At 50.3% G+C, this 7,941-nt stretch overlaps 1 non-coding gene across 1 annotated transcript; it reads right to left on the minus strand.

Annotated features, from left to right (window-relative positions):
* Positions 1 to 522: 522 nt before the first annotated feature.
* Positions 523 to 629, minus strand: LOC128104900 (U6 spliceosomal RNA). The gene has a single exon (XR_008216176.1). It is a non-coding gene; the product is annotated as a U6 spliceosomal RNA (small nuclear RNA).
* Positions 630 to 7,941: the final 7,312 nt, after the last annotated feature.

Genomic DNA, 7,941 nt, shown 5'->3' on the forward strand with positions numbered 1-7,941 from the left:
TCTCACTGGGGCTCCTCACAGACTTCCTGCTGTTGTTCTGTGTCGTGGACACCCTGCTGCTTTGGATCTGTAGGCTCCTTCCCTTCGCCTGCTCCTACAGTTCCTAGATGGGGTGGGCCAACTCACAGCCCTGGTTCTGGGCCTGGGTGGTAGCTGGGTTGGTCAGCCTGCCAGCTTTTCCTCATCATCAAACCACCCGGGGAGCACACTAGAGCTGACCCTGTTGTGTGTGTGTGTGTGTGGGGGGTGGCCACAGGTGAGCCAGGAGAGCTGACCCTCCCTCACCCCCTCGTATGTCTCCTACGGCAATGGGGAGCAGGGGAGAAAGAGGGCCCTGCACCTCACCTGGGCAAAACTTTAGAGCTGGCCCTGGTGGTATCAGTGTGGATGACCTGAATCTGAGGACCTGGGAGCAGGAGAACTGGCCCTGCTCCTTGCTGCAGGCTGCATTGGGTGGGCTAGCCCAGGCAGTGCCGGAGAGCTTGCTGGGGTAGTGCCCCTATACTCTGTTGTTGTTGTTTTTTAAATACGAAACGCTTCACCAATTTGCGTGTCATCCTTGCTCAGGGGCCATGCTAATCTTCTCTGTATCGTTCCAATTTTACTATATGTGCTGCCGAAGCAAGCACGCCACTGTACTCTTAAGGCTCCTGTGACACTGCCTGGAGGTAATAAGGACTTTGGGAGGTGGGACCTGGCATGGAAGAATATAAGCAATGATGGGCTGGTAAGCCAGTGCAGGGGTGAGAACTTGATCTGCAGTGTTTGCTAAGTCCCATGACTTGAGACCTTACTCCCTGCCAACACGAGTTGAACTCCCAGTTAAGAAAAGACATGCACAGGAGAGCCACAGTCCTGCCTCCAGCACGCCACTGATACAGCCTTGAACCATCTCAAACTCAGGGCCTTGATGGAATAAATGGGAGCCAGAGGGGACCCAGAAGGCACAGGCCTTCCCCACATTCGTGGGGGATTTCTCCGCAAACTCACAAACACACTCTAAGGTGCAAGTCACAGACTTTTCCCAGGTGCTTCTCAGTCCAGTCAAGTTGACAACTGAGATTAACCATCACATTTCTTTTAAAGCAGATTGTCTTGGGTATTTTGTTACAACAACAGAAAGCTGAGTGACATAACACTTCTGCTACTTGGAACTGGGTCATCCTTTGTTCTGAAGTCTTGTCCCAAGCATTGTCGGTCTTTTATAAGATCCTTGGCCTGCTCAGAGTGCAAGGCCTTGAATTCCATACTTAACACCAAGAGGGGGAAAAAATTCCTGGCTTCTATACATAGATGTTGGAAATGCCCTTGACCCACATTGTAATCAGCAAACATGTCTTCGGCACCAACCCATGTCCCCTGGAGACAGAAGCACCCTTTGCCATTTGGAAGGAAGCTGTTTATTTATTTTTGATGTTCTGAAACTAGGTCTCATGTTTAGCCTCAGACTTCCTATGTAGCTGAGGCTGTCCTTGAACTCCTGACACTGCTGCTTCCACCTCTCAGTGCTGAGATCACAAATGTGTACTCCCATGGGAGGCTCTAGTCACTAGTTCCTGTGACTCTACATATAAAATCACCTGTGGGGGCTGGAGAGCTAGATCTGTGGTTAAAAACACTGGATGCTCTTCCAGAGGACCTATGTTCAATTTCAAGAACCCATGTATTTCCCAACAAACACCATCTGTAATGACACTCTTTTCTGGCCTCTGTGGATGACATGGTACTCAGGCATACATCCAGGCAAATCATATACATGAAATAAAATTAATAAAAATAAATATTTTAGCTGAGTGGTGATGGCACACGCCTTTAATCCGAGGACTCGGGAAGTAGAGGCAGGTGGATCTCTGAGTTTGAGGCCAGTCTGGTCTATCAAGTGAGTTCCAGGACAGCCAGGGATACACAGAGGAACTCTGTCTTGAAAAAACCAAACCAAACCAAAAATCGCCTGAAGAATTAACACAAACATCCCCTCAAAGTTTCTGAGACTGGACAGAGCCATCCCTTTGAAATAGTTCTAGCCTCTGAGGTCTGTCTAATATGCAGCTAAGACTAAGAACAGTGGTGGTGTGTTCGGATTCTCTAGAGAAACAGAACCAGTGTGTGTGTGTGTGTGTGTGTGTGTGTGTGTGTGTGTGTGTGTGTGTGTGTGAGAGAGAGAGAGGGGGGGGGGGCAGGCAGGCAGAGACAGAGGACAACCATGAAGAATTGCCTTAAATGATTATGAGGCCTATATACCCCACTGTCCATCCTCTGGAAGCCACTGAGACCCAGGAGAGCAAGTGGTGTGTTTTCCTTGGGGCCAGAAGGTCCAAGAGCCAAGACGTGGCGATGGAAATCCCAGTGTGAGGTCAGGAGGCAGTGAGATGGAAGTCTCTGCTTGCTACGGCTCTGATACCTGTTGGACAGACACGTGAGGAAGACCTGGCCCCCACAGCACCACAGGGATGGGGGTGGCACAGCCTGTCAGAGGGGAAGCCTAGTGGGAGGAAGTGAGGCCCTTACAGGGTACTGAGCCCCCAGACATCTCCATGTTTAAAAATTTTTCTACTACCTTTATTTATTTGGTGTGGGTTTGCACGTGTGTGTGTGTGTGTGTGTGTGTGTGTGTGTGTGTGTGTGTGTGTGTGTGTTGGCCTGTGCGTGCCACAGAAGACAACGTTGAGAAGTCAGTTCTCTCCTTCTATCATTTGGGTCCTGGAGATTTAACACAGTTGCTAGGCTTAGCAGCAAGCACCTCTACCCCCTGAGCCATCCTGCTGGCCCAGCTGCTGGGGTGTAAGCAGCATCCTCTACTGTAGGCGCCCACTGTGATACACACACCGCACCACCCCAGGCGCCCACCGTGATACACACACCGCACCACCCCAGGCGCCCACCGTGATACACACACTGCACCACCCTAGACTCAGAGTAACAAGGCCCAATGACCATGAAGCTTACCAACACACAGTCCTTCCTCTGCCTTTTGTACAGTTCAGGTTCTCAAGAGATGGTGCAATGTCCATCCAATCAATGTTCATTTACTTTGTATGATATCTGTAAGACCTTATGAACCTTCCCTGTCAAAGCCTAATCACATTTGGAAACACCATGCAAGAAACTCTGGAAATGGGGATGGGGCTGTAGCTCAGTGGAATGCTTGCCCAACACTCAAGAAGCTTTGGGTTCCATCCAGACATAAACTGGGTGTGGTATAGCACACACACACACACACACACACACACACACACACACACACACACTCACACACACACACACACACACACACACGGGGAGGCGGAGGCAGGAGGATCAGAAGATCAAAGTCATCCTTGGCTACTGTGTAGGTTTGAACCAGAATGGCCTGGCTCATATGTTTGAATTCTTCGTCCCCAGTTAGTGGAACTTTTGGGAAGAATTAGGAGATGTGGCTTTGTTGGAGGAGGTATGCCATGAGGGGTGGGCCTCCAAGTTTCAAAAGCCCAAGCCAGGCCCAGAAAATGAAAACAAACGAACAAAACTTCACATAAAAAGCCAGATCAGTGGTGCACATGTGCAATAGCATCATCCCTATGGCAAGCTGAGACGTGGAGACCAGAGACTCCCTGGAAGGAAACTCCTAGCCTGCTGGTCTGGAGCGCACAGCAGAGCAGCAGGAACAGGACACGGCTTAACAAGGAGGGAGGTGGAAAACAGCTTCTGAGGACTTTCTCCTGACCACACAGGACATGGCATGCATACACCTGCGCGAGCGCGCCGCGCGCGTGCGTGCGCACACACACACACACACACACACACACACACACACACACACACCCCGCACATACATGGACATCTTTGAACCTGGTCTTAAAACAACAGACATGAGTTCTTTTACAGTCCTGAACATCAAAAGTCTAAAACCAGAGTGTCCCCAGCCCCCCTATGAGGATCTGGGGATTGTCGTTCAAGCTTTTTCCAGATTCCAGCAGTGGCTCTTTGACTTGAGGCAGCCTTCAAGGCTTTCCCCTGTGTCCAGGTTTTTCTTCTCTCTGTCTTCTGTGAGAGGACATTTGTCATTTTATTTAGAGCTATAGAGTTAATCCAGGATGACCTCATCCTGAGATCTCTGCTGTGATTACATCTGCAAAGATCTTTCTACGAATAATATTCCATTCGCAGGCTACAGGGTTGGGCTTGGTTATATATTTATTGATTTTAATTTTTTGCACAAGATCGCATGTATCCCAGGCTGACCTCAACCGTACTATGTAGCCACTGAACTTCTAACCTTTTGCCTGCTTTACTCTGCTGGGATGACAGGCATGTGCCTCCCTGTTGTGTTTATGTGGTGCTTGGGATGGAACCCATGCATGCTGGGCAAGAAGCCTACCACCCAGTCATGTCCTCAGCCCTAGACATGCATACCTTCCTAACTCACTGACTAGACCTTGTTCCAGATGTCACCACACCTCTGTGCCTCTTGGGACAGCACACGGTAAGTCTTCCGTAACTGGAAACTACTGTTTCCTTCCCTGGAGATTTTCTAGCAAGCAGGCTTGCAAGGCTCAGGCAATGTCTGAGCCCAGGTATAAGAGCCCAGGGTCCTGGTTGGTATCACAGAACTGCCATCAGAAAGAGCAAAGGTGACCAGCTGTGGTGACACTTGCCTTTTAATCTCAGCACTTGGGAGGCAGAAGCAGGAAGATCTCTGCGGGTTCAAGGCCAGGTTGGTCTACAGAGTGAACTCCAGGACAGCCAGGGCTAAACAGTGAGACCCTGTCTGGAAAAGAAAAAAAGAGAGAGAGAGAGAGAGAGAGAGAGAGAGAGAGAGAGAGAGAGAGAGAAAGAAAGAAAAAGAAAGGAGGTGGGGGAAGGTGCTTATTGGTGTGTGGCAGAGTCTGTCTCCCACATGCTGGGACTGGAGATGTACACCCCAAGACTGGCAGAATCTTTACCTTAAGGCCTGTGCTGTGGGTGTCAATTGTTGCTTGAGTTGTCTGCTTTGGAGGAAGCTGTGTTGTTATTGTTTTGAAAGAGGGTCTTCTGTGTAGCCCAGGCTGGCCTTGAACTCACAGAGACTCCCCTGCCTCTGCCTCCCGAGCACTGAGATTGCATGTATGTGCCCCACACCTGGCTGCTAGTGTAGACTTTGTTTTTAGTGTTGGGGTACCCCAGGCCCTTGCACACCAGGAGAGCCCTCCACCAGAACCACACCCTGCCTTAAGACTGAGCTTTTTACACCCTTAAGTCTGGCACACAAGTCCAGCCTCCCCGAGAGGCCTTACTTCTCCCAGAACTGTCTTGTGTATGTACTTGTGTACAAGAGCACACACAAGTTCACATGTGCACCTTGTAACCCAGGAGCAGGGAATAAATGAAGGGGTGGATCTGAAGTCTCCTTTGCCACTGTCTCCTCCCTTAAAAACATTTGTTAGGTTAATGAAATGATACTTTTTACATGTACGAGTGTGTATGTGCACTTCCTATGTGCCCGGAGCTCTCAGGGGCCTCAGATACCCTGGAACTGGAGTTACGGATGTTTGTCAGTTACCATTTGTCTGCGGAGAATCAAATGCAGGTCCTCTGAAAGAATAGCACGTGCCCTTAACCGCTGAGCCCTCTCTCCGCCTTCCTTGACCACTGTCTAGACCAGCAGTTCTCAACCTGTGGCTTTATACGCCTTTGGGGGTTGGAGGTCACATATCATATATCCTGCATATAGATATTTACATTAAGGAAATATCTGATATTAAGGAAACTGGGCTGGGAGAGGTGAGAAGGAAGAGGTCTCCATCTGACTCCCCAGCACCTTCCTGTGTAGGTCTGCCTCAGTTCATTTTTCTCAGACCCATCCTAATAGATGCCCACTTGGACCATGGTTTCTGCATGCCTCAGTGTCCTCATCTGTACAATGGGCATGCTTTCAAGGGATCATGTAGGTAGCTTGCTATAAAGAGGATGCACACATGCCCAGCACACAGTAGGGACTCCGTAGACTGTGGCTGGGTTAGCACTGGGTGAGAGGAAGAGAGAAGGCCAGGAGCCTGTGAAACCAGCCCTGGGGGCAGGCTGCGCTCTACCACAGCTCTGGTGTTCCCTGGGAAGACCTTTGGGAGAAACAGAGGTACTGACACTGTCCCCCTCCACAGTCCCTGTCCTCCCGACCCCATCCACTCAAATTGCAGCCCACCCGAGAACTGGAAGGTGCCCGCAGGAAAGCAGCACCGAAGGGACAGCCTGCCAGGCACGATTCCACTTCCGTCCTCATTAAACCACACCTTCATTCTAATTCAAGTTCTGCAGCCTCCAAGCAGTCAGGGCCCATTACTCCTCAGCTGCTCTACCAGTGGGCCACCTTCTTCCCACCCGGCCCGGACAGGAGCGCCACGCTGCTCTCCTGCTCGCTCTCTGGCAACCAGAGAGACGCAACCAAACATGTATAAGTAGCCTACTAAATGTCACTCGGTACTCCTACTGCATGTGTCCAGCTGAGGTTTCCCCTTTGCCCCCAGCACTTACCCCTTTCAGCATGCTCTGTGGGCTGTTCTCCCAAATGCCAGTAGCGACACCTGACCCCACAGCTTCCCACATCCAGCTCCAAGGACTGATGTTGGCTGCTAAGATGCTCCAAATGTGGATCAGTTAATAGAGTGCTTGCCTGGCATATGCAAAGCCTTGGATTTAATTTTCATCACTGAGTAGACTAGGTGCTACTGATACAGTGGTACAGACCTGTAAACCCACCACCTTCAAGGTAGAGCAAGAGGTCAGGAGTTCAAAGTCAGTCCCCAGCTACACAGTTTAAGACTAGCCTGGGTTACATGAGACCCTTTCTCAAAGGGGGAAAAAAAAAAAAAAAAAGAGCCACTCCTTGGCTCCATCCCACCTTCCTGCATGCAGTATTACCACGTGCCAGGCTGAACCACAAAACGCGCAGTGGTAGCTGGAGACTCACCTTCACGGCTGTCTCCATTCCTTCCTCACTGCCCGCTAATGCACGTGTGTGGCAGCAATGGCGAACCTTGGTTGTCCGTTTGAAAATCTGAGAAGAGGAAACTGCAGGTGAGGAACCGTGTAGTAGTTAGAATCTAACTGGCCCCATAATCCCATAATCCCATAAGGAGTGGCACTATTAGGAGGTGTGGCTTTGTTGGAGTGGGTGTGGCCTTGTTGGACGAAGTGTGTCACTGTAGGGGCGGGCTTTGAGGTTTCAAATACTCAGGATACCACCCAGTGTGGCAGTTGACTTCCTGTTACCTGCACGATGTAGGACACCTGGCTCTTTCTCCAGCACCATGCCTGCCTGCCTGCATGCCACCATACTCCCCGCCATGATGGTCTGCACCTCTGAACTGTAAGCGAGCCACCTCAATTAAATGTTTCCTTTATGAGAGTTGCCGTGGCCATGGTGTCTCTTCACAGCAATAAGAAACCCTAAGACAAACTGTGTCCATCAGACTGGCCTGTGGCCATGTCTGTGGGGCATTTTCTTGATTACTAATTGACATGGGGGCCCCAGCCTACTGGGAGTGGCACCATGCCTGAGCAGGTGGACCTGGGCTGTATAAGAAAGACTGCCGAATGTGGACGTGAGAGCACGTCAGTGAGCAGCTTTCTTCTGTGGTTTTGCTTTAGATTTCTGTTTTGGGTTCCTGCCCTGGCTTCCCTCAGCCATGGGCTGTAATCTGTGGTCTGTAAAATGAAGTAAAGCCTTCCCCAATTTGTTTTTGGTCATGGTGTCTATCACAACAACAGAAAACCACCGAGGACAGAAATTGGTACCGTGTGTGGCGTTCTTAGCTGTGGCTGAGACGGACCTGGATGTGTTGTTTTGGGGAGAATTGGGGAAGTTTGGGGAACTTTTTTCTGGAAAAGCCATCGGGTGATGAGAACTTAATGGTCTGTTCTGTGGGAGACTGGAAGATAAGAATTTTCAGAGATGGTCGGGCGATGGTGGCGCACGCCTTTAATCCC

Source organism: Peromyscus californicus, unplaced genomic scaffold (assembly GCF_007827085.1).
Source record: "Peromyscus californicus insignis strain IS unplaced genomic scaffold, ASM782708v3 Scaffold_8__1_contigs__length_139910024, whole genome shotgun sequence".
Lineage (NCBI taxonomy): Eukaryota > Metazoa > Chordata > Mammalia > Rodentia > Cricetidae > Peromyscus > Peromyscus californicus.